Source organism: Chiloscyllium plagiosum, unplaced genomic scaffold, assembly GCF_037043375.1.
Source record: "Chiloscyllium plagiosum isolate Xiang-an unplaced genomic scaffold, Cpla_swu_hap1 HiC_scaffold_26, whole genome shotgun sequence".
NCBI lineage: Eukaryota > Metazoa > Chordata > Chondrichthyes > Orectolobiformes > Hemiscylliidae > Chiloscyllium > Chiloscyllium plagiosum.
The window spans coordinates 55,503,776-55,531,205 of record NW_028270164.1 but is presented as its reverse complement, the minus strand read 5'-3'; positions in this window follow the sequence as shown (position 1 = coordinate 55,531,205).

The following is a 27,430-nucleotide window of genomic DNA, read 5'->3' as shown; positions in this document are numbered from 1 at the left end:
TAGTTTGTCTCTTCGTGGTGCATTCAGCTCTCCTGAGTGAGAGAGGGTTGGTGTGACGGTCACTTGTCACCCGTACTTAGGCTGCTCCTTTATCCCACCCAGGAGGCAGCAGGGAAGAGCCATGATGGTGCCTGAGAACTGGGCCGACTCAGTACTCAGTGGTGCCGCCCCTCACCACTTCCTGCCAACCCGGACTGGTGTTACCATTAAAGTCAGCAAAGACTGCAACCAACAGGGAGCTGCAAAAATACCCTGCCACCTCAGAGAAGAGGCAAATTTATTCTGATTCTGAGGGAGAGTCAGACATAGATGGAAGGGGAGAGTTGGAGACAGGGAGGGGCAAGTTAGAGAGAGGAGAGGCCAGCAGAGGTGGGGACAGGGAAAGATACAGTTTGAACAGAGAAAGGAAAGGCCCGAGATTGACTATGGATATACCATCCCTGTGAAAGGAAAACAACTTTAATAATGATGGCAATACATACAGAGAGTAAAAGAGAAGGATTGAAACAGAACATGATGGAGAAGGAAATGAGTGTTCAAACCCACCATGGCAGAGGGTGGAATTTAAACTCACTTAATGAGACTGGAACCACATTAACACCCATCTGGTTCAATAATGTCCTTGAGGGAAGGAAACTGCCATTCTTACCCCCTGGTGTGGCCTACATGTGACTCCAGACCCACAGCGATGTGGATGACCTTTAACTACCCTCCCAGTGGCTCAGCAAGATACTCAGATGAAAGGCAAGTAGAATTTTTAAAAATTTACTCGTGGGCTGTGGGCGTCACTTGCTGGGCCAGCATTTATTGGCTGTTCTTAATTGCCCCTTGAGAAGGTGGGGGTGAGCTGCCATCATGAACCGCTGCAGTCCATGTGCTGTGGGTTGACCCTTAATGTCCTTAGGGAGGGAATTCCAGGATTTTGACCCAGCAACACTGAAGGATCGGTGATTTATTTCCAAGTCAGGGTGGTGAGTAGATGGGAACTTGCAGGTGGTGGCGTTCCCAGGTATCTGGTGCCCTTGTCTTTCGAGGTGGAAGTAGTCATGGGTTTGGAAGGTGCTATCTGAAGATCTTTGTGAATTTCTGAAATGCATCTTGTAGTTAGTACACACTGTTGTTACTGAGCGTCGGTGGGGGAGGGAGTGGATGTTTGTGGATGTGGGGCTAATCAAGCGGGGGCTGCTTTGGCCTGGATGGTGTCAAATTTTCTGAGTGTTGTTGGAGCTGCCCCCATCCAGGCAAGTGGGGAATATTCCATCCCACTCCTGACTTGTGCCTTGTAGATGGTGGATGGAACTTAGGGGTTGAGGAGGGGAGCTAATCACCGCAGTGTTCCTAGCAGCTGACCTGTTCCTTTGGCCACTTGGTTCATTTGGAGGGTCCAATTGAGTTTCTGCTCATTGCTAACCCCAAGGATATTGTTAGTGGGAGATTCAGTGATGGCAACACCTTTGAATGTCAAGGGATGGTGATTAGATTGTCTCTTATTGAAGATGGTGATTACCTGGCATTTGTGTGGCATTAATGTCATTTGTCATTTGTCAGGCCAGGCCTGGATATTATCCAGATCTTGATGCATTTGAACATGCACTGCTTCAGTGTCTGAGGAGCCGCAAATGGTGCTGAACATTGTGCAATCATTCCCACTTCTGACCTTACGATGGAGGGAAGGTCATTGATGAAGCGCCTCAAGATGGTTGGGTCGAGGACACTACCCTGAGGAGCTACTGCAGAGCTGTCCTGGAGCTGAGATGACTGACATCAAACAACCACAACCATCTTCCTATGTGCTGGGTATGTCTCCAACGCGCCGAGAGTTTGCCCCCTGATTCCTATTGACTCCAGCTGGAAATGTGTTGCTGGAAAAGCGCAGCAGGTCAGGCAGCATCCAGGGAACAGGAGAATCGACGTTTCGGGCATAAGCCCTTCTAATCAAAAAATGTTGAATCTTTCTCAACCAATTCTACCCCATCCTGAAGAAGGGCTTATGCCCGAAACGTCGATTCTCCTGTGATTCCTGAAGAAGGGCTTATGCCCGAAACGTCGATTCTCCTGTTCCCTGGATGCTGCCTGACCTGCTGCGCTTTTCCAGCAACACATTTCCAGCTCTGATCTCCAGCATCTGCAGACCTCACTTTCTCCTCCTATTGACTCCAGTTTTGCTCAGGCTCTTTATGCCACACTCAGTCAAATGCAGCCTTGATGCCAAAGGGCTGTCCCTCTCCCCTCCCCTCTGGCATTCAGCCCTTTTGTCCATGTTTGACCCAAGGCTGTAATGAGGTCAGGAGCTGAGTGACCCTGGGGGGGAACCCAAACTGGGCGTCACTGAGCAGGTTATTGCTGAGCAGGTGCTGCTTGCTAGCCCTGTTACTGACCCCTTCCATCACGTTACTGATGACCGAGAGGAGACTAATGGGACAGTAATTGGCTGAGAAGCAGTTGGTGTAGTTACCACTGATTGGGGTAAAAGGTTCAGGTCCAAACTTGATGGGGTAGAATTGGTTGAGAAAGATTCAACATTTTTTGATTAGAAAATGGCTCGAGAGTGAAGTCCTAAGTAAGTACCCTGAGGTTTTACAGGAAGGTCTAGGGACTATCAAAAAGGCCAAGGCCCTGTCGCATGTTGACCAGGAAGCAATTCCACGATTCAGCAAGGCCTGCCCTGTACCTATTGCCTAACGGACAAATGTAGAGGCAGAAATCAGGAAATGGGAAGCGAAGGAATCATCAAACCATCCGGGTTGTGGAATGGGAGCACTGGTCGGACCGATTGTGAAGCCCGATGGGTCGGTTTACTCTTTGTGGGGATTTTAAACAAACAGGAACCTCCTTCTCACAGCTGGAGAAATACCCCAGTCCCTCACACAGAGGATTCCTGTACAAAGCTGGGAGGGGGGTGCTGTCCTTCCTGAAGCCGGTCATGTGTACCTGCAATTGTGATTGGATGAGGATTCCCAGGAGTATGCTGTAATTAATACCCATAAGGGTTTGTACCAGGATAGGAGACTGCCATTTAGGGTATTGTCAGCCTGGGAGCATGGTGGAGAATATTTTGCAAGGTCTAACACAGGTCACTATTTATCTGGATAATGTACTAATAACAGGGAAGACTAATAAGGAGCACTTAAAGATATCGGACATAACTCTTAGATGTTTCTCCCAGGTGGGCATGTTCCTTAGAAGGGAAAAATGTGTGTTCCAGGCACCCCCAAGTGACCTACCTGGGCTACAGAATCATCAAAACCAGGTTACACCCAATGGAAGGTGATTTCAGGGCAATGAGTGCCACAAGGATCAGTGCTGGGTCCACTGCTTTTCATCATTTATATAAGTGATTTGGATGTGAGCATAAGTGGTTAGCTAGTAAGAGATGACTTCAAAATTAGAGGTTACCTCAGATTACAACAGGATCTGGACCAGATGGGCCAATGGGCTGAGAAGTGGCAGATGGATCATTAATTCAGATAAATGTGAGGTGCTGCATTTTGGAAGCAAATCTTAGCAGGACTTATACACTTAATGGTAAGGTCCTAGGAAGCGTTGCTGAACAAAGAGACCTTGGACTGCAGGTTCATAGCTCCTTGAAAGTGGAGTCGCAGGTAGATAGGATAGTGAAGAAGGTGTTTGGTATACTTTCCTTTATTGGTCAGAGTATTGAGTACAGGAGTTGGGAGGTCATGTTGCGGTGATACAGGACATTGGTTAGGCCACTGTTGGAATATTGTGTGCAATTCTGGTCTCCTTCCTATCAGAAAGATGTTGAGAAACTGGAAAGGGTTCAGAAAAGATTTACAAGGATGTTGCCAGGGTTGGAGGATCTGAGCTACAGGGAGAGGCTGAACAGGCTGGGGCTGTTTTCCCTGGAGCGTCAGAGGCTGAGGGGTGACCTTATAGAGGTTTACAAAATTATGAGGGGCAGGGATAGGGTAAATAGACAAAGCTTTTTCCCTGGGATCGGGGAGTCCAGAACTAGAGGGCATAGGTTTAGGGTGAGAGGGGAAAGATATAAAAGAGACCTAAGGAGCAACTTTTTCACGCAGAGGGTGGTACGTGTATGGAATGAGCTGCCAGAGGATGTGGTGGAGGCTGGTACAATTGCAACATTTAAGAGGCATTTGGATGGGTATATGAATAGGAAGGGTTTGGAGGGATATGGGCCGGGTGCTGGCAGGTGGGATTAGATTGGGTTGGGATATCTGGTCGGCATGGACGGGTTGGACCGAAGGGTGTGTTTCCACGCTGTACATCTCTGTGACTCTCTGACTGTAGGGTGGGTGCCCTGGCTCCCGTGTCTGCACTGGAGCCTAGGTCTTTCTTTGGATTGGTGACGTATTATGAAATGTTCATACATAACCTAGCCACCATCTTGGCACTCTTACGTCTGCTCGGGAAAAAGGATTAGCCTTGGAAATGGGCTCAAAGCCAAGACATAGTCTTTAGGGAAGTGAGGAAGTAGTTATCATCGTCTAAGGTGTTGACACACTGTGATCTCAAGTGAAATCTGGTGCAGCCATGAGAGAAAATGGTGGACAGTCTCAGCAGCTCTGACAGCATCTGTAAGGAGAGAAAAGAGCTGACGTTTCGAGTCTAACTGACCATTTGTCAAAGCTAAAAAAGGTGGAAATAGTGAGGTATTTATACGAGGCTGAGAGAAGGTGAGTCATGGCTCCAGAAGCAAAGGTAGCAATAACGAGGTGATAATGACAGTGCACAGAGAGATTATAGGGAGGTTAGGAACTGTGAGTGACCAAGGCTGAAGCTGGTGTTATGCGACAAAATATGTGGGGAATTCACCACCCAATCCTGCCCCCATGCCCACATGTCTGTCCTGGGCCTGCTGCAATGTCCCAGTGAGGCTCAACACAAACTGGGGGAACAGCATCTCATCTTCTGACTAGGCCCGTTACAGCCTGCCGGTCTCAACACTGAATTCAACAACTTCAGCTGATTATCCCCTCTGTTTTCATTCTGCTCCGTAATTTTATTTCATTTATTTTATTTTCCCTTTTTTAAAATGTTTTTTCACTGTTCTGTACCTCTTATTTCTTGATTGTCTCTCTTTCTCTCGCTCCCCACTCTCTCATCACCTTTTTCCCTCTCCTCTTGCCCCTTTGCTACCTTTCTCCCCTGTTTTCCATTTTGTCTCTGCTTCACCCTTCCCCCTACCCCATCCCCAACATATTCCCCTTTTTCAGCTTTGACAAAGGGTCAGTTAGACTCGAAACGTCAGCTCTTTTCTCTCCTTACAGATGCTGCTAGACCTGCTGAGATTGTCCAGCATTTTCTCTTTTGGTTTCAGATTCCAGCATCCGCAGTGATTTGCTTTTGCCCAGTAGTGTATGCTCACCATCGCACTTTGGCCGATGGCGAGCATATATACACCCAGATTGGGAAGGAAGGTTTGGTGGTCATCTCTGATGGGAGCAATACTGACATAAATTTGTATCAGTAACAGATATCAAGGTCCTGCCAGGGCTACTCAAAGAGGACCAGGCTGTACCACCCAAAGCTAACTGCACAAACTGACAAGTTGGAACACTGTCTGGGAGGCCAAGTAGTAAATATGGGTACCATGAGCTCTTTCCCGCTGGCAGGCACCTCCGGGGGTACCATCTCTGGAAGAGTATGTTCTGGTTTTAAACTTCCTGGACATCTTTCCGGTCACCGCTGACAATATCACCGTAAAGGATGGCATATTACCATGGGGAGCAAGGGTGATGGTCCTGAGCAAAGGTTACCACCAGTTACTGGCTGCACTTCCCCAGGGTCATCCAGGGGCTTCCAAAATGAAGATGTTGGTAATACGTTATGTCTGGTGGTCAGGATTGGATGCAGACACGACAGTGTTAATGGGCAGTGCCCCAGAGTGCCAACGAGGACAAAACCTGACCATCAGCAGCTCCCCCATATTCGAAGGAGACTGGTTGGGTAAACCCTGAACTTGCCGGCCCTTAAAAGGCTCAATGCTCTTAGTCAGTGCAGGCACCTTCTGAAAGTGGTTGGATGAACATAGAGTTAATTCATCAAATACAGGGATTCCACTCGAAAAACCGTGAGCATCTTTTGGAATACACAGGCTCCCGTAGGTGTTGGTGACAGACCATCATTTACCAGCAGAGAATTCAAGTATTTCCTCACAGGATCCCTAGAGTGTGGAAGCAGGCCTTTCGGCCCATTGAGTCCACACTGACCCTCCAAAGGACATCCCACCCAGACCCATCCTCTCTACCTCATCCCTGTAACCCGGCATTTCCATCACTAACCCACCTGACCTGCACATCTTTAGATTGTGGGATGATACCAGTGCACCCGAGGGAAACCCACTCAGACACGGGGAGAATGTGCAAATACTACACAGTCACAAGAGGGTGGAATCGACCCCAGGTCCCTGGCGCTGTGAAGCAGCATTGCTAACCACTGAGCCACTGTGCCACCCAAGTTGAATAGCCCTGAAGAAGGGCTTATGCCCGAAACGTCGATTCTCCTGTTCCCTGGATGCTGCCTGACCTGCTGCGCTTTTCCAGCAACACATTTTCAGTTCAGCATGTAATAACAGCTCCATACCATCCAATGGCCTGGTGGAAAAAGCAGTCCAAATTTTGAAGACGGCCTTAAAGCAGTGGGGCACCTGCTGCTCAGAAGGGAAGGGGGAAGAAGAGCAGAGCAGTAGTCATTGGGGACTCCATAGTTAGGGGGACAGATAGGAGGTTCTGTGGGGACGAGAGAGACTCACGATTGATGTGTTGCCTCCCAGGTGCCAGGGCTCGTGATGTCTCTGATCGTGTTTTTGGGATCCTTAAGGGGGAGGGGGAGCAGCCCCAAGTCGTGGTCCATATAGGCACCAACAACATAGGTAGGAAGAGAGATAGAGATTTAAGGCAGAAATTCAAGGAGCTAGGATGGAAGCTTAGAGCTAGGATGAACAGAGTTGTTTTCTCTGGTTTGTTGCCCGTGCCACGTGCTAGTGAGGCAAGGAATATGGAGGGAGAGGAGTTGAACACGTGGCTACAGGGATGGTGCAGGAGGGACGGTTTTGGATTCTTGGATAATTGGGGCTCTTCCTGGGGTAGGTGGGACCTCTATAAGCAGGATGGTCTTCATCTGAACCAGAGGGGTACCAATATCCTGGGGGGGAAATTCGCTAAAGCTATTGGGGTGGGTTTAAACTAATCCAGCAGGGGGATGGGAACCAAAATTGTAGGACAGGTACAGAAGAGGATGAGAGTAGGGAGTTCCCAAATCAAGTATCTCACACTGACAAGCGAGAACCTGGTTTGAAGTGTGTGTACTTCAACGTGAGGAGCATCCAAAATAAAGTGGGTGAACTGGCAGCGTGGGGACCTGGGACTTCGATGTTGTGGCCATTACGGAGACATGGATAGAGCAGGGACAGGAATGGCTGTTGCAGGTTCCAGGATTCAGATGTTTCAGTAAGAACAGAGAAGATGGTAAAAGAGGGGGAGGTGTGGCATTGTTGGTCAAGGACAATATTGCAGTTGTAGAAAGGATGTTTGGGGACTCGTTAACTGAGGTAGTATGGGCTGAGGTTAGAGTTGAAACTTTATTGCTGGAACAGCACAGCAGGTCAGGCAGCATCCAGGGAACAGGAGATTCGACGTTTCGGGCACAGGCCCTTCTTCAGGACCTGCAACAGCCATTCCTGTCCCTGCTCTATCCATGTCTCCGTAATGGCCACAACATCGAAGTCCCAGGTCCCCACGCTGCCAGTTCACCCACTTTATTTCGGATGCTCCTCGCGTTGAAGTACACACACTTCAAACCAGGTTCTCGCTTGCCAGTGTTAGATACTTGATTTTGGAACTCCCTACTCTCATCCTCTTCTGTACCTGTCCTACAATTTTGGTTCCATCCCCCTGCTGTATTAGTTCGGGCACAGGCCCTTCTTCGGCCTGTGCCCGAAACGTCGAATCTCCTGTTCCCTGGATGCTGCCTGACCTGCTGTGCTGTTCCAGCAATAAAGTTTCAACTTTGATCTCCAGCATCTGCAGACCTCACTTTCTCCTGGGCTGAGGTTAGAAACAGGAAAGGAGAAGTCACCATGCTGGGAGTTTTCTATAGGCCTCCGAATAGTCCCAGAGATGTAGAGGAAAGGATAGCAAAGATGATTCTCGATAGGAGTGAGAGAGACAGGGTAGTTGTCATGGGGGACTTCAACTATCCAAATATTGACTGGGAACACTACAGTACGAGTACTATAGATGGGTCAGTTTTTGTCCAGTGTGTGCAGGAGGGCTTCCTGACACAATATGTAGACAGGCCAACAGGGGGCGAAGTCACATTAGATTTGGTACTGGGTAATGAGCCTGGCCAGGTGTTAGATTTGGAAGTAGGTGAGCACTTTGGAGACAGCGATCACAATTCTGTCAGGTTTACTTTAGTGATAGAAAGGGATAGGTGTACTCCATCGAGCAAGAGTTACAGCTGGGGGAAGGGAAATTACGATGCAATTAGGAAAGATTTAGGAAGCGTAGAATGGGGAAGGAAACTGCAGGGGATGAGCACATTAAAAATGTGAAGCTTATTCAAGGAAAACCTCCTGTGTGTCCTAGATAAGTATGTACCTGTCAGGCAGGGAGGAAGATATAGAACGCGTGAGCCGTGATTTACGAAGGAAGTGGAATCCCTGGTCAAGAAGAAGACGGCGGCTTACGTTAGGACAAAATGTGAAAACTCAGTTAGGGCGCTTGAGGGTTACAAGGAAGTCAGGAAAGACCTAAAAAGAGAGCTCAGAAGAGCCAGGAGGGGACATGAGAAGATGTTGGCGGATAGGATCAGGGTTAACCCTAAGGCTTTCCATAGGTATGTCAGGAATAAAAGAATGATGAGAGTTAAATTAGGGCCAATCAAGGATAATAGTGGGAAGTTGTGTGTGGAGTCAGAGGAGATAGGGGAAGCACTAAATAAATATTTTTCGACAGTGTTCACTATAGAAAATGAAAATGTTGGCGAGGAAGATACAGAGATACTTGCATCTAGACTAGAAGAGATTGAGGTTCACAAGGAAGAGGTATTAGAAATACTGCAGAGTGTGAAAATAGACAAGTCCCCTGGGCCGGATGGGATCTATCCTAGGATCCTCTGGGAAGCAAGGGGAGAGATTGCCGAGCCTTTGGCATTGATCTTCAAATCATCATTGTCTACAGGAATAGTGCCTGAGGACTGGAGGATAGCAAATGTGGTTCCCTTGTTCAAAAAGGGTAGTAGAGACAACCCTGGTAATTACAGACCAGTGAGTCTCACTTCAGTTGTTGGTAAAGTGTTGGAAAAGGTTATAAGAGATAGGATTTATAACCATCTAGAAACGAATAATCTGATCAGGGACAGTCAGCACGGTTTGGTGAAGGGAAGGTCGTGCCTAACGAATCTTATTGACTTTTTTGACAAAGTGACCAAACAGGTAGATGAGAGTAAACCGGTTGATGTGGTGTATATGGATTTCAGCAAGGCGTTCGATAAGGTTCCCCACTGTAGGCTATTGTACAAAATGTGGGGGAATGTGATTGTGGCAGATATAGCAGTTTGAATCAGTAATTGGCTTGCTGAAAGAAGACAGAGGGTGGTGGGTTGATGGGAAATGTTCATCCTGGAGTCCAGTTACTAGTGGTGTACTGCAAGGGTTGGTGTTGGGTCCACTGCTGTTCGTCATTTTCATAAACGACCTAGATGAGGGAGTAGAAGGGTGGGTTAGTAAATTTGCAGATGACACTAAGGTCGGTGGAGTTGTGGATAGTGACGAAGGATGTTGTAGGTTACAGAGAGACATAGATAAGCTGCAGAGCTGGGCTGAGAGGTGGCAAATGGAGTTTAATGCGGACAAGTGTGAGGTGATTCACTTTGGTCGGAGTAACCGGAATGCAAAGTACTGGGCTAATGGTAAGATTCTTGGTAGTGTAGATGAGCAGAGAGACCTCAGTGTCCATGTACACAGATCCTTGAAAGTTGCCACTCAGGTAGACAGGGTTGTTAAGAAGGCATACAGTGTTTTAGCTTTTATTAATAGAGGGATCGAGTTCCGGAATCATGAGGTTATGCTGCAGCTGTCCTGGTATGGAGGGAAGGTCTTACGAGGAAAGGCTGAGGGACTTGAGGCTGTTTTCGTTAGAGAGAAGAAGGTTGAGAGGTGACTTAATAGAGACATCCACGATAATCAGAGGGTTAGATGGGGTAGACAGTAAGAGCCTTTTGCCAAGTATGGGGACGGCAAACACGAGGGGACACAACTTTAAAGTGAGGGGAGATAGGTATAAGACGGATGTCAGAAGTAGTTTCTTTACTCAGAGAGTAGTAAGGGTATGGAATGCTTTGCCTGTAACAGTAGTAGATTCGCCAACTTTAAGTGCAATTAAGTCGTCATTGGACAGGCATATGGACGTACATGGAATAGTGCAGGTGGGATCAGCTTCAGATTAGTATGACAGGGCAGCGCAACATCGAGGGCCGAAGGGCCTGTACTGCGCTGTAATGTTCTATGTTCTATGAAACAGCCTGTCCTGATGAAGGGCTTTTGCCCGAAACGTCAATTTTCCTGCTCCTCAGATGCTGCCTGACCTGCTGTGCTTTTCCAGCACCGCTCTAATCTAGAATCTGATCTCCAGCACCTGCAGTCCTCACTTTCGCCTTAAAGAAACAGGCGTGCACGGTTTGATACAAGGTCAGGTCCCATGACGTACAAGGTTCGGGTAGGAGAGGAGGTGGGAACAAGGAGGTCCTGAACAAGCACGTGCACCCCATGAAAGGGGCAAACCTGCAAATGGGGCAGGAACGAAACGTTCCCTGCCTTTCGGAACCGTTGGGAATGTTGTCAGAACCTATGGAGGGGGGAGGGGGGGGCGGTTCACCTCCTCCTCTCTCTCGTGCTGGGGGGCTGACTCTGATAAAGCTGTGTCAGAGTCAAGGACGTTCCAAGTGTAAATGAAGGGTGATGTGGTGATGGATAACCAGTCTGTATGGAGTTATTTCAGGGTGTTCATGTGATGTAGTTCTGGGTGGCTGTGATCATAGAATTCCTATTGTGTGGAAGGAGGGCCATTTAGCCCAGTGAGTTCACTCTGCTCTTCAGGAGACCATTCCAACACCATCCCCCCCCCCAACCCTACAACCTTGCAATTCCCATGGCTAACCCACCCAGCCCGCACATCCCTGGACACTGCAGGGCAATTTAACACAGCCAACCCATCTAACTTGCACATCTGTGGGAGAAAGCCCATGGGGAGAATCCACTCTGTCACCCAAGGGGGAAATCGACCACATGTGCCTGGCACTGTGAGGCAGCAGTGGGTCACTGTGCCACCCCAATATCTCTATGTGATGTCATTCTAGGTGTCTGTGTCTCACATTCGATTTATGAAGGGTTTACCTCGCTGCCTGTTCTTAATCCCTGCGCTCCCTGGACCAGCCTCTGTGATCCTGACCTCATTCAATCTCTGCGACATGTGCCATCACCAGAAAACATTGGTCTGACTTGGCCCCTTCCTATCTCCGTACCCTCCGCAATACCCTTGCCAGGCAGACTTGCTGTGTCCCTCCAATTCATCCACATCCTCAAATCGGTTCACTGCACCTTTGGCTGCGATGGAGGTAACATCTCAAATTCCCTTCCCCGAAATATGACGAGGAACACTTTGATAGAAGCAATAAGGAGGTCTCAGCTTCCTTGAGAATGAAGTGTGTAAATGGGGTAGAAAGGGTTCTAGCATACAGCTATTGGAACAAATTAATCACTCAGGTCAATAAGAGAACACTGCAGGCTGACCTGATCAATCAATGTCTTTAAAATTCTAAAGGTCAGGGAGAAACGGAGAAGATTCTTCTATTTGTGGTCTGGGCCAAAACTCTCTGTCAGGAATGTAACAGAGGATACCAAATCCGATTGGGAAATCTACAAGACCGGCTTCATTCAGAGATTTGTCAGAATGGGGACCTTCTGGCTGGTGGGATGTTTAAAAGTAATGACACAGATCCCTAATGGAGCAAGGAAGGGATTGGCGAGCTGATGGCGTGAGATGGAGAGTGATGGGACATGACTTGACACCAGGGTGGGCCACTCGGGGTGAAGTCAGAAATCCGTGTCAATGTGCAGCAAGATCCTGAGCGCTATGGGGGTTGAAACGACATGTCCACCAAATGTACACAGCACTGGCTGTGGGATACGGGAATGGACTGTCCCACCATTCCTCTCATTACCCGGCATTCCTGTTGGAAAGGGTGATGCCTGGACTGGTTTGTTCTCTGATGCTCCTCCTGTTGAACAGCCTGCTGAGATTCAGGAGACCCTGCCTCCGGAAACCTGGAGACCAGCTTCGAATACCGGGGTCCCAAACCTCACCAGCTTGTGCCATCAGTCGGGGGCAGCGGCTGGGAGGTAGGGGCATCAGGACCTGTGCCCCAGGAAGAGGCAGTAAACTCAAGACAGGAGGGGTCTTCATAAAAGGACAGAGTGAAGGGTGGTCCGTAAACACTCACAGACAACAGGAAACGTCAACACAACGCTTTTAATTAAAGCACAAATCGTTTAAATTCAGTTGGGGGTCACTCATTGTTCAACACCGACTATAATTTTTCAAATACACATGCAAATGAGGGATCCACAGCCAGCAGGCGGGGGTAGGAGGCTGAGGGAGGAGTGCCGTAGGGAGGGAGCACTGAGGGGGAGGGAGAACTGAGGGGGCAGGGAGCACTGAGGGGGAGGGAGAACTGGGGGGAGGGAGAACTGAGGGAGAGGGAGATCGGAGGAGGGAGGGAGAACTGAGGGGGCGGGAGAATTGAGGGGGAGGGAGAACTGAGGGGGGAGGGAGAACTGGGAGTGAGGGAGAACTGAGGGGGGAGGGAGAACTGAGGGGGCGGGAGAACTGAGGGGGAGGGATAACTGAGGGGGCGGGAGAACTGAGGGGGAGGGAGAACTGAGGGGGAGAGGGAGAACTGAGGGGGAGGGATAACTGAGGGGGTGGGAGAACTGAGGGGGAGGGAGAACTGAGGGGGAGGGAGAACTGGGGGGAGGGAGAACTGGGGGTGAGGGAGAACTGAGGGGGGAGGGAGAACTGAGGGGGCGGGAGAACTGAGGGGGAGAGGGAGAACTGAGGGGGAGGGATAACTGAGGGGACGGGAGAACTGAGGGGGAGGGAGAACTGAGGGGGTGAGGGAGAAGTGAGGGGGAGGGAGCACTGAGGGGGTGAGGGAGAACTGAGGGGGAGGGAGCACTGAGGGGGAGAGGGAGAACTGAGGAGGAGAGGGAGCACTGAGGGGGAGGGAGAACTGAGGGGGAGAGGGAGCACTGAGGGGGAGGGAGCACTGAGGGGGGGGAGAAATGAGGGGGAGGGAGCACTGAGGGGGGAGGGAGTACTGAGGGAGGAGGGAGAACTGGGGGGAGATGGATAACTGATAGGGGAGGGAGTACTGAGGGGGGAGGGAGAACTGAGGGGGAGTAAGCACTGAGGGGGGAGGGAGTACTGAGGGGGGAGGGAGAACTGGGGGGGGGAGGGAGAACTGAGGGGAGAGGGAGAAATGAGGGGGAGGGAGTACTGAGGGGGAGGGAGCACTGAGGGGGGAGGGAGAACTGAGGGGGGAGGGAGAACTGAGGGGGGAGGGAGAACTGGGGGGAGGGAGAACTGAGGGGGGAGGGAGAACTGAGGAGGGAGGGAGCACTGAGGGGGGAGGGAGAACTGAGGAGGGAGGGAGCACTGAGGGGGGAGGGAGAACTGAGGAGGGAAGGAGAACTGAGGAGGGAGGGAGCACTGAGGGGGGGAGGGAGAACTGAGGTGGGAGGGAGAACTGAGGAGGGAGGGAGCACTGAGGGGGGAGGGGGAACTGAGGGGGGAGGGAGGACTGGGGGGGAGGGAGAACTGAGGAGGGAGGGAGGACTGAGGGGGGAGGGAGAACTGAGGGGGGAGGGAGGACTGGGGGGGGAGGGAGAACTGAGGAGGGAGGGAGGACTGAGGGGGGGAGGGAGAACTGAGGGGGGAGGGAGAACTGAGGGGGGAGGGAGTACTGAGGGGGGAGGGAGAGGTGAGGGGGGAGGGAGCACTAAGGGGGGAGAGAGAACTGAGGAGGGAGGGAGGACTGAGGGGGGAGGGAGAACTGAGGGGGGAGGGAGGACTGAGGGGGGGAGGGAGAACTGAGGGGGGAGGGAGCACTAAGGGGGGAGAGAGAACTGAGGAGGGAGGGAGGGACTGGGGGGGGAGGGAGAACTGAGGGGGAGTAAGCACTGAGGGGGGAGGGAGTACTGAGGGGGGAGGGAGAACAGGGGGGGGAGGGAGAACTGAGGGGAGAGGGAGAACTGAGGGGGAGTAAGCACTGAGGGGGGAGGGAGTACTGAGGGGGGAGGGAGAACTGGGGGGGGAGGGAGAACTGAGGGGAGAGGGAGAACTGAGGGGGAGGGAGTACTGAGGGGGAGGGAGCACTGAGGGGGGAGGGAGAACTGAGGGGGGAGGGAGAACTGAGGGGGGAGGGAGAACTGGGGGGAGGGAGAACTGAGGGGGGAGGGAGAACTGAGGAGGGAGGGAGCACTGAGGGGGTGGGAGAACTGAGGGGGGAGGGAGCACTGAGGGGGGAGGGAGAACTGAGGAGGGAGGGAGCACTGAGGGGGGAGGGAGAACTGAGGAGGGAAGGAGAACTGAGGAGGGAGGGAGCACTGAGGGGGGGAGGGAGAACTGAGGTGGGAGGGAGAACTGAGGAGGGAGGGAGCACTGAGGGGGGAGGGGGAACTGAGGGGGGAGGGAGGACTGGGGGGGGAGGGAGAACTGAGGAGGGAGGGAGGACTGAGGGGGGAGGGAGAACTGAGGGGGGAGGGAGGACTGGGGGGGAGGGAGAACTGAGGAGGGAGGGAGGACTGAGGGGGGGAGGGAGAACTGAGGGGGGAGGGAGAACTGAGGGGGGAGGGAGTACTGAGGGGGGAGGGAGAGGTGAGGGGGGAGGGAGCACTAAGGGGGGAGAGAGAACTGAGGAGGGAGGGAGGACTGAGGGGGGAGGGAGAACTGAGGGGGGAGGGAGGACTGAGGGGGGGAGGGAGAACTGAGGGGGGAGGGAGCACTAAGGGGGGAGAGAGAACTGAGGAGGGAGGGAGGGACTGGGGGGGGAGGGAGAACTGAGGGGGAGGGAGAACTGAGGGGGGAGGGAGGACTGAGGGGGGAGGGAGCACTGAGGGGGAGGGAGTACTGAGTGGGGAGGGAGAACTGAGGGGGGAGAGAGAACTGAGGGGGGAGGGAGTACTGAGGGGGGAGGGAGAGGTGAGGGGGGAGGGAGTACTGAGGGGGGAGGGAGAACTGAGGGGGAGGGAGCACTGAGTGGGGATGGAGACCTGAGGGGAGAGGGAGACCTGAGGGGGGAGGGAGAACTGAGGGGGGAGTGAGAACTTGGGGGAGGGAGAAGTGAGGGGGGAGGGAGAACTGAGGAGGAGGGAGGACTGAGGGGGGAGGGAGAACTGAGGGGGGAGGGAGGACTGAGGGGGGGTGGAAGAACTGAGGAGGGAGGGAGGACTGAGGGGGGGAGGGAGGACTGAGGGGGAGGGAGCACTAAGGGGGGAGAGAGAACTGAGGAGTGAGGGAGGACTGAGGGGGGAGAGGGAGAACTGAGAGGGGAGGGAGGACTGAGGGGGGAGGGAGCACTGAGGGGGAGGGAATACTGAGTGGGGATGGAGACCTGAGGGGAGAGGGAGACATGAGGGGGGAGGGAGAACTGAGGGGGGAGTGAGAACTTGGGGGAGGGAGAAGTGAGGGGGAAGGGTGAACTGAGGAGGAGGGAGGACGGAGGGGGGAGGGAGAACTGAGGGGGGAGGGAGGACTTAGAGGGGGTGGGAGAACTGAGGAGGGAGGGAGGACTGAGGGGGGGAGGGAGGACTGAGGGGGAGGGAGCCCTAAGGGGGGAGAGAGAACTGAGGACTGAGGGAGGACTGAGGGGGGAGAGGGAGAACTGAGGGGGGTGGGAGCACTGAAGGGGAGGGAGTACTGAGGGGGGAGGGAGAACTGAGGGGGGAGGGAGTACTGAGGGGGGAGGGAGAACTGAGGGGGGAGGGAGAACTGAGGGGGGAGGGAGTACTGAGGGGGGAGGGAGAACTGAGGGGGAGGTAAACCTGAGGGGGGAGGGAGACCTTGGGGGAGGGAGAACTGAGGGGGGAGGGAGAACTGAGGGGGAGGGAGAAGTGAGGGGAGAGGGATTACTGAGGGGGAGGGAAAACAGGGGGAGGGAGAACTGAGGGGAGAGGGAGAACTGAGGGGAGAGGGAGAACTGAGGGGGAGGGAGAACTGAGGGGAGAGGGAGAACTGAGGGGGAGGGAAAACAGGGGGAGGGAGAACTGAGGGGAGAGGGAGAACTGAGGGAGGAGGGAGAACTGAGGGGAGAGGGAGAACTGAGGGGGAGGGAAAACAGGGGGAGGGAGAACTGAGGGGAGAGGGAGAACTGAGGGGGAGGGAGCACTGAGGGGGGAGAGAGCACTGAGGGGGAGGGAGCACTGAAGGGGAGAGGGAGAATTGGGGGGAGGGAGAACTGAGGAGGGAGGGAGCACTGAGGGGGGAGGGAGCACTGAGGGGGGAGAGAGCACTGAGGGGGAGGGAGCACTGAGGGGGAGAGGGAGAACTGGGGGGAGGGAGAATTGAGGGGGGAGGGAGCACTGAGGGGGGAGGGAGCACTGAGGGGGAGGGAGCACTGAGGGGGAGAGGGAGAACTGGGGGGAGGGAGAACTGAGGGGGGAGGGAGCACTGAGGGGGGAGGGAGCACTGAGGGGGAGGGAGCACTGAGGGGGAGGGAGAACTGAGGGGGAGGGAGCACTGAGGGGGAGGGAGAACTGAGGGGGAGGGAGCACTGAGGGGGGAGGGAGAACTGAGGGGGAGGGAGCACTGAGGTGGAGGGAGAACTGAGGGGGAGGGAGCACTGGGGGGGAGGGAGAACTGAGGGGGAGGGAGCACTGAGGGGGGAGGGAGAACTGAGGGGGAGGGAGCACTGAGGGGGAGGGAGAACTGAGGGGGAGGGAGCACTGAGGGGGAGGGAGAACCGAGGGGGGAGGGAGCACTGAGGGGGGGAGGGAGCACTGAGGGGGAGGGAGCACTGAGGGGGAGGGAGAACTGAGGGGGAGGGAACACTGGGGGGGAGGGAGAACTGAGGGGGAGGGAGCACTGAGGTGGAGGGAGAACTGAGGGGGAGGGAGCACTGAGGGGGAGGGAGAACTGAGGTGGAGGGAGCACTGGGGGGGGAGGGAGAACTGAGGGGGAGGGAGCACTGAGGGGGGAGGGAGAACTGAGGGGGAGGGAGCACTGAGGGGGAGGGAGAACTGAGGGGGAGGGAGCACTGAGGGGGAGGGAGAACCGAGGGGGGAGGGAGCACTGAGGGGGGGACGGAGAAATGAGGGGGAGGGAGCACTGAGGGGGTAGGGAGCACTGAGGGGGGGACGGAGAACTGAGGGGGAGGGAGCACTGAGGGGGGGACGGAGAACTGAGGGGGAGGGAGAACTGAGGGGGGAGGGTGCACCGAGGGGGGGACGGAGAACTGAGGGGGAGGGAGCACTGAGGGGGAGGGAGTACTGAGGGGGGAGGGAGAACTGAGGGGGGAGGGAGTACTGAGGGGGGAGGGTGAACTGAGGGGGGAGGGAGAACTGAGGGGGGAGGGAGTACTGAGGGGGGAGGGAGAACTGAGGGGGAGGTAAACCTGAGGGGGGAGGGAGACCTTGGGGGAGGGAGAACTGAGGGGGGAGGGAGAACTGAGGGGGAGGGAGAAGTGAGGGGAGAGGGATTACTGAGGGGGAGGGAAAACAGGGGGAGGGAGAACTGAGGGGAGAGGGAGAACTGAGGGGAGAGGGAGAACTGAGGGGGAGGGAGAACTGAGGGGAGAGGGAGAACTGAGGGGGAGGGAAAACAGGGGGAGGGAGAACTGAGGGGAGAGGGAGAACTGAGGGGGAGGGAGCACTGAGGGGGGAGAGAGCACTGAGGGGGAGGGAGCACTGAGGGGGAGAGGGAGAACTTGGGGGAGGGAGAAGTGAGGGGGAAGGGTGAACTGAGGAGGAGGGAGGACGGAGGGGGGAGGGAGAACTGAGGGGGGAGGGAGGACTGTGAGGGGGTGGGAGAACTGAGGAGGGAGGGAGGACTGAGGGGGGGAGGGAGGACTGAGGGGGAGGGAGCCCTAAGGGGGGAGAGAGAACTGAGGACTGAGGGAGGACTGAGGGGGGAGAGGGAGAACTGAGGGGGGTGGGAGCACTGAAGGGGAGGGAGTACTGAGGGGGGAGGGAGTACTGAGGGGGGAGGGAGAACTGAGGGGGGAGGGAGAACTGAGGGGGGAGGGAGTACTGAGGGGGGAGGGAGAACTGAGGGGGAGGTAAACCTGAGGGGGGAGGGAGACCTTGGGGGAGGGAGAACTGAGGGGGGAGGGAGAACTGAGGGGGAGGGAGAAGTGAGGGGAGAGGGATTACTGAGGGGGAGGGAAAACAGGGGGAGGGAGAACTGAGGGGAGAGGGAGAACTGAGGGGAGAGGGAGAACTGAGGGGGAGGGAGAACTGAGGGGAGAGGGATTACTGAGGGGGAGGGAAAACAGGGGGAGGGAGAACTGAGGGGAGAGGGAGAACTGAGGGGAGAGGGAGAACTGAGGGGGAGGGAGAACTGAGGGGAGAGGGAGAACTGAGGGGGAGGGAAAACAGGAGGAGGGAGAACTGAGGGGAGAGGGAGAACTGAGGGAGGAGGGAGAACTGAGGGGAGAGGGAGAACTGAGGGGGAGGGAAAACAGGGGGAGGGGGAACTGAGGGGAGAGGGAGAACTGAGGGGGAGGGAGCACTGAGGGGGGAGAGAGCACTGAGGGGGAGGGAGCACTGAAGGGGAGAGGGAGAATTGGGGGGAGGGAGAACTGAGGAGGGAGGGAGCACTGAGGGGGGAGGGAGCACTGAGGGGGGAGAGAGCACTGAGGGGGAGGGAGCACTGAGGGGGAGAGGGAGAACTGGGGGGAGGGAGAATTGAGGGGGGAGGGAGCACTGAGGGGGGAGGGAGCACTGAGGGGGAGGGAGCACTGAGGGGGAGAGGGAGAACTGGGGGGAGGGAGAACTGAGGGGGGAGGGAGCACTGAGGGGGGAGGGAGCACTGAGGGGGAGGGAGCACTGAGGGGGAGGGAGAACTGAGGGGGAGGGAGCACTGAGGGGGAGGGAGAACTGAGGGGGAGGGAGCACTGAGGGGGGAGGGAGAACTGAGGGGGAGGGAGCACTGAGGTGGAGGGAGAACTGAGGGGGAGGGAGCACTGGGGGGGGAGGGAGAACTGAGGGGGAGGGAGCACTGAGGGGGGAGGGAGAACTGAGGGGGAGGGAGCACTGAGGGGGAGGGAGAACTGAGGGGGAGGGAGCACTGAGGGGGAGGGAGAACCGAGGGGGGAGGGAGCACTGAGGGGGGGAGGGAGCACTGAGGGGGAGGGAGCACTGAGGGGGAGGGAGAACTGAGGGGGAGGGAACACTGGGGGGGAGGGAGAACTGAGGGGGAGGGAGCACTGAGGTGGAGGGAGAACTGAGGGGGAGGGAGCACTGAGGGGGAGGGAGAACTGAGGTGGAGGGAGCACTGGGGGGGGAGGGAGAACTGAGGGGGAGGGAGCACTGAGGGGGGAGGGAGAACTGAGGGGGAGGGAGCACTGAGGGGGAGGGAGAACTGAGGGGGAGGGAGCACTGAGGGGGAGGGAGAACCGAGGGGGGAGGGAGCACTGAGGGGGGGACGGAGAAATGAGGGGGAGGGAGCACTGAGGGGGGAGGGAGCACTGAGGGGGGGACGGAGAACTGAGGGGGAGGGAGCACTGAGGGGGGGACGGAGAACTGAGGGGGAGGGAGAACTGAGGGGGGAGGGTGCACCGAGGGGGGGACGGAGAACTGAGGGGGAGGGAGCACTGAGGGGGAGGGAGTACTGAGGGGGGAGGGAGAACTGAGGGGGGAGGGAGTACTGAGGGGGGAGGGTGAACTGAGGGGGGAGGGATAACTGAGGGGGGAGGGAGTACTGAGGGGGGAGGGAGAACTGAGGGGGAGGTAAACCTGAGGGGGGAGGGAGACCTTGGGGGAGGGAGAACTGAGGGGGGAGGGAGAACTGAGGGGGAGGGAGAAGTGAGGGGAGAGGGATTACTGAGGGGGAGGGAAAACAGGGGGAGGGATAACTGAGGGGAGAGGGAGAACTGAGGGGAGAGGGAGAACTGAGGGGGAGGGAGAACTGAGGGGTGAGGGAGAACTGAGGGGGAGGGAAAACAGGGGGAGGGAGAACTGAGGGGAGAGGGAGAACTGAGGGAGGAGGGAGAACTGAGGGGAGAGGGAGAACTGAGGGGGAGGGAAAACAGGGGGAGGGAGCACTGAGGGGGGGAGGGAGCACTGAGGGGGAGGGAGCACTGAGGGGGAGGGAGAACTGAGGGGGAGGGAGCACTGAGGGGGAGGGAGAACTGAGGGGGAGGGAGCACTGAGGGGGGAGGGAGATCTGAGGGGGAGGGAGCACTGAGGGGGAGGGAGAACTGAGGGGGAGGGAGCACTGGGGGGGAGGGAGAACTGAGGGGGAGGGAGCACTGAGGGGGGAGGGAGAACTGAGGGGGAGGGAGCACTGAGGGGGAGGGAGAACTGAGGGGGAGGGAGCACTGAAGGGGAGGGAGAACCGAGGGGGGAGGGAGCACTGAGGGGGAGGGAGAACTGAGGGGGGAGGGTGCACCGAGGGGGGGACGGAGAACTGAGGGGGAGGGAGCACTGAGGGGGAGGGAGGACTGAGGGGGGAGGGAGCACTGAGGGGGGGACGGAGATCTGAGGGGGAGGGAGCACTGAGGGGGAGGGAGAACTGAGGGGGAGGGAACACTGGGGGGGAGGGAGAACTGAGGGGGAGGGAGCACTGAGGGGGAGGGAGAACTGAGGGGGAGGGAGCACTGGGGGGGGAGGGAGAACTGAGGGGGAGGGAGTACTGAGGGGGGAGGGAGAACTGAGGGGGAGGGAGCACTGAGGGGGAGGGAGAACTGAGGGGGAGGGAGCACTGAGGGGGAGGGAGAACCGAGGGGGGAGGGAGCACTGAGGGGGGGACGGAGAAATGAGGGGGAGGGAGCACTGAGGGGGGAGGGAGCACTGAGGGGAGGACGGAGAACTGAGGGGGAGGGAGCACTGAGGGGGGGACGGAGAACTGAGGGGGGAGGGTGCACCGAGGGGGGGAGGGAGAACTCTCCAGTCCCAGCCCCTGTCCCATCCCTAGTCCCAGTCCCATCCCCAGCCCCATCTCCAGTGCCAGCCCCTGTCCCATCCCCAGCCCTAGTCCCATCCCCAGCCCCATCCCCATTCTCAACCCCATCCACAGTCCCATCCCCATCCTCATCCCCAGTCCCAGTCCCATCACCAGCCACATCCCCAGTCCCATCCCCAGTCCCATCCCCAGTCCCATTCCCTGCCCCTGTCCCATCCCCTGTCCCAGTCCCAGTTCCAATCCCATCCCCAGTCGCATCCCCAGTCCCATCCCCATTCCCATCCTCAGTCCCAGTCCCATCCCCAGTCACGGCCCCAGTCCCAGTCCCAGTTCCATCCCCAGACCCCGTCCCAGTCGCATACCCAGTCCCAGTCCCAGTCCTATCCCCAGTCCCATTCCCATTCCCAATGCCAGTCCCAGCCCCGGTCCCATCCCCACTCCCAGTACCCTCCACAGTACTAGACCGAGTTCCAGTCTCAGTCCCATCCCGAGTTCCATCCCCAGTCCCAGTCCCATCCCCAGTCCCATTCCCTGCCCCTGTCCCAGCCCCAGCCCCTGTCCCATCCCCAGTCCCATTCCCTGCCCCTGTCCCATCCCCAGCCCCATCCACAGTCCCATCCCCAGTACCAGTACCAGTCCCATCCCCAGTCTCAGTCCCATCACCAGCCACATCCCCAGTCACAGTCCCATCCCCAGTACCAGTCCCATCCCCAGTCCTATCCCCAGTCCCAGTCCCAGACCCAGACCCATTCCCATCCCCAGCCTCATCCCCAGTCCTATCTCCAGTCACCGTCCCATCCCCAGTCCCAGTCCCATTCCCAGTCCCAGTCCCATTCCCTATTCCCATCCCCAGCCCCATTTCCAGTCATAGCCCCAGCCCCAGTCCCATTCCCATCTGCAGCCCCATCCCCAAACCCAGTCACATTCCCAGTCCCATTCCCAGCCCCAGTCCCATCCCATCCCCAGTCCCAGTCTCACTCCCAGCCCCAGTCCCATCCCCAGTCCTATCCCCAGTCCCATTCCCAGTCCCAGCCCCGGTCTCATCCCCACTCCCAGTCCACTCCACAGTACCAGTCCAAGTTCCAGTCCCAGCCCCTGTCCCATCCCCAGTCCCAGTCCCATCCCCAGTCCCAGTCCCAGACCCAGACCCATTCCCAGTCCCAGTCCCATCCCGAGTCCCAGTACCATCCCCTGTCCCATTCCCATCCCAGTCCCCGTCCCATCCCCAGTCCCATCCCCAGCCCCATCTCCCATCTCATTCCCAGCCCCTGTACCCTCGCCAGGCCTAGTCCCATCCCCAGTCCCATTCCCAGTCCCTGTTCCATCCCGAGTCCCTATCCCATCCCCAATCCTATCCCCAGCCCCATCCCCAGTCCCAGCCCCAGTACAGGCCCCAGTCTCATCCCCAGCCCCATCTCCCATCCCATTCCCAGCCCCTGTCCCCTCGCCAGTGCCCGTCCCATCCCCCATCCCATTCCCAGTTCCAGTCCAATCCCCAGTCCCAGTCCCATCCACAGTCCAATCCCCAGTCCCATACCCAGTCCCATTCCCAGCCCCATCCCCAGTCCTGTCTCCAGTCACCGTCCCATCCCTAGTCCCAGTCCCGGTTCCAGTCTCATCCCCATCCCAATCCCAGTCCCAGTCCCAGTCCCAGTCCCATCCCCAGCCCCATCCCTAGTCCTATCTCCAGTCACCGTCCCATCCCCAGTCCCATTCCCAGTCCCATTCCCAGTCCCAGTCCCATCCCCAGTCCCAGTCCCATCCCCTGTCCCATTCCCATCCCCTATCCAATTCCCAGTCCCATTCCCTGCCCCAGTCCCAGCCCCAGCCCCATCCCCAGCCCCATCCCCTGTCCAATTCTCAGTCCCAGTCCCATCACCTGTCCCATTCCCAGTCCCCGTCCCATCCCCAGTCCCATCCCCAGACCCAGTCCCAGTCGCATCCCCAGTCCCAGTCCTATCACCTGTCCCATTCCCATTCTCAATGCCAGTCCCAGCCCCGGTCCCATCCCCACTCCCAGTCCCCTCCACAGTACCAGTCCGAGTTCCAGTCCCAGTCCCATCCCCAGTTCCATCCCCAGTCCCAGTCCCAGTCCCTGCCCCATCCCCAGTCACAGTCCCATCTCCAGTCCCAGTCCCAGCCCCAGTCCCATCCCCATTCCCATCCCATCCCCAGTACCAGTCCCATCCCCAGTACCAGTTCCATCCCCAGTACCAGTCCCATCACCAGCCACATCCCCAGTCACAGTCCCATCCCCAGTACCAGTCCCATCCCCAGTCCCAGTCCCAGACCCAGACCCATTCCCATCCCCAGCCTCATCCCCAGTCCTATCTCCAGTCACCGTCCCATCCCGAGTCCCAGTCCCATTCTCAGTCTCATTCCCATTCACATCCCAGTCCCATTCCCAGCCCTAGTCCCAGCCCCATTCCCAGCCCCAGTCCCAGCCCCATTCCCAGTCCCATCCTTATTCCCATCCCCAGCCCCATTTCCAGTCATAGCCCCAGCCCCAGTCCCATTCCCATCCTCAGTCCCATCTCCAAACCCAGTCCCATTCCCAGTCCCAGTCCCATCCCATCCCCAGTCCCAGTCTCACTCCCAGCCCCAGTCCCATCCCCAGTCCAATCCCCAGTCCCAATGCCAGTCCCAGCCCCGGTCCCATCCCCACTCCCAGTCCCCTCCACAGTACCAGTCCAAGTTCCAGTCACAGCCCCTGTCCCATCCCCAGTCCTAGTCCCATCCCCAGTCCCAGTCCCAGACCCAGACCCATTCCCAGTCCCAGTCCCAACCCCAGTCCCCAGAATGGGACTGGGGATTGAACTGGGACTGGGAATGAGACTGGGAATGGGAATGGTATGGGGACTGGGATGGGAATGGGACAGGGGATGGGACTGGGTTTGGGAATGGGACAGGGTATGGGGCTGGGGATGGGACTGGGGCTGGGGATGGGACTGGGACAGGGAATGGGACTGGGGATGGGACTGGGACTGGGAATGGGATTGGGGATGGGGATGGGGCAGGTACTGGGACTGGGACTGGGGATGGGACTGGGACTGGGGATGGGGCAGGGACTGGGACTGGGACTGGGACTGGGGATGGAACTGGGGATGGGACTGTGACTGGAACTCGGACTGGTACTGTGGAGGGGACTGGGAATGGGGATGGGACCGGGGCTGGGACTGGCATTGAGAATGGGAATGGGTCTGGGGATAGGACTGGGACTGGGGATGCGACTGGGGATGCGACTGGGACTGGGGATGGGACTGGGGATGGGACGGGGACTGAGAATGGGACAGGTGATGGGACTGGGACTGAGAATTGGACAGGGGATGGGGCTGGGACTGGGGCAGGGAATGGGACTGGGACTGAGAATTGGACAGGGGATGGGGCTGGGGATGGGGATGGGGCTGGGACTGGGGCAGGGAATGGGACTGGGAATTGGACAGGGGATGGGACTGGGACTGGGGATGGGACTGGGACTGGGAATGGGACGGTGACTGGAGATAGGACTAGGGATGGGGTTGGGGATGGGACTGGGACTGGGACTGGGACTGGGACTGGGATGGGGATGAGACTGGGACCGGGACTGGGACTAGGGATGGGACGGTGACTGGATACAGGACTGGGGATGGGGCTGGGAATGGGATTGGGTCTGGGACTGGGGATTGGACTGTGGATGGGACTGGGACTGGGGATTGGACTGGAACTGGGAATGGGATGGGGGATGGGACGGGCACTGGCGAGGGGACAGGGGCTGGGAATGGGATGGGAGATGGGGCTGGGGATGAGACTGGGGCCTGTACTGGGGCTGGGACTGGGGATGGGGCTGGGACTCGGGATGGGACTGGGACTGGGAATGGGACTGGCGAGGGGACAGGGGCTGGGAATGAGATGGGAGATGGGGCTGGGGATGGGACTGGGAGTGGGGATAGGACTGGGACTGGGGCTGGGACTGGGGATGGTACGAGGACTGGGATGGGAATGGGACAGGGGATGGTACTGGGACTCGGGATGGGACTGGGATTGGGAATGGGGCTGGTTCTGGGACTGGGGAGGGGACTGGGAGTGGGGATGGGACCGGGGCTGGGACTGGCATTGGGACTGGGGATAATACTGGGGCTGGGAGTGAGACTGGGACTGGGGATGGGATGGGACTGGGACTGGGAATGAGACTGGGAATGGGACTGGGTTTGGGGATGGGACTGAGGATGGGGCTGGGGATGGGGCTACAGATGGGAATGGGACTGGGGCTGGGGCTATGACTGGAAATGGGACTGGGGATGGGAATAGGGATGGGCGTGGGACTGGGAATGGGGCTGGGACTGGGGCTGGGAATGGGACTGGGGATGGGACTGGGACTGGGGCTATGACTGGAAATGGGACTGGGGATGGGAATCGGGATAGGAGTGGGACTGGGAATGTGGATAGGAGTGGGACTGGGAATGGGGCTGGGACTGGGGCTCAGAATTGGACTGGGACTGGGGCTGGCACTGGGAATGGGACTGGGACTGCGAATGGGACTGGGGCTGGGGCTGGGAGTGGGGCTGGGAGTGGGACTGGGGACAGGGCTGGGACTGTGGCTGGGAATGGGACTGGGACTGGGAATGGGAAAGCGACTGAGACTGGGCTGGGACTGGGAACGAGACTGGGAATGCGATTGGGGCTGGGACATGGAGTGGGACTGGGTTGGGAATGAGCCTGGAGCTGGAATAATGCTCAGTCCCAAAACTCTCATTCCACCTGCCTCCATCTTCAGTTCTGCCCACGTGTCCCCTCAGTTAAGATGTCTAACTGAGTGAGGGTGAAGAACTAGTCTCTCAATGTCAGCATCCCTTTGGCATCACCATCTGAGGCTGAACAGGGAGATGTTTTGGTGTTTAACAGGGAGGTTCTGTTCACCAGGAACAGACTGGAGAGATTTCTTTGAGAAAGAACGCAGGTGTTCTGATAGAGCGCTATACGATTATGAGAGCGTTTGACAGGGTAGGAATTGTTCCTGGATACTCCAAAACCAGAGGGAGAAATATCAGATAATCATTAAGAAATTCCATTGGGAATTTAGGAGATAACCTCAGAATCCAGGGAATGGTGACCCTGCAGGACGCACAGGGAGTTGGAGAAGTGAATCACATTGATGCAGTTGGGGTGACAGGCTCAGGAGGGAGAAAGGACTGGAAGAAGTTGCTGACTTGGGTCAGAGGGGATAGAGAGGGAGGATGTGTGAGAACAGAATGGTCGCTGCTATGATTCCACACCTTAAATGCTGTGCACATTCTCTGTAACAGTGCTGTTTCAGAACAGGAGCAGTGGTAGGCTATTCAGCCCCTTGACCCAGCTCCACTATTGATTATGATTAGCCCACTGTCTTCTCTTCACGTTCCCTCCCACTCTCCCTTGCTTCACTGAGAGTTCGTAACTTCATCAATCTCCCTCTGGGATACAGTCAAAATAAAACCCACTCATAAACCCTTTGGTGCTGACATTTCCGAAGATCCCAACCCTCTCCTCATTCCAGTTCAAACAGATTGACTTCTTACCTCAGAGTAAGCCCCCAGCCAAGGAAACAGGATTCCTTCCACTTCATCATCCCAATAAAATACAACGCTGACTGAAATCAACCGAGCTGCTTTATTTCCCAGGGACTTACGTAAGGACAATCACAGATTTATATTTACACAATTCGATTTGACCTCAAAACATCTTGGAGTGTTTGACAGTAGATTGAGCGTTATTGAAGCTGTTGTGATGTGGGAATACAGCAACCAATTTCCACCCAGCAAAAACCCTGCAGACAGCAATGTGATTAATACCAGAGAATGTGTCAGAGCTGTGTTGGCAGAAGGCTTAATACTGGGATGTCCACCTGAGAGGACAGACAAAGTCACATTCAAAAGATGGCACCTCCGACAGAGCAGCATTCCCTGATTTAGCGTTAGGTACAGAGTGGTAATACTGCCACATCATTGCCCACTGTTGCCAACTACCTTACCAGCTCTGGCAGGTGGAAACTGGCCAAAGCTCACAGCTAACATTGAGCAGAGAACAGTAAGAGGTTGCCTGACTGAAAGGCCTTAAGTTGGCCTTCGCCTGACAGGTTCAGCGCCTCTTGCTGAAGGAAACCCTTCAAGAAGGACAACATCAGATCATCAACGAGAACAAAACCACTTGATAACTGAAAGGACAGGCAAACAGCAGCGAGTGCTTGGAGTGTTGGTGAAAATGACGCCTCACAGACGGATCAGTCCTGAGCTTGGTGTCAGACCAATTCA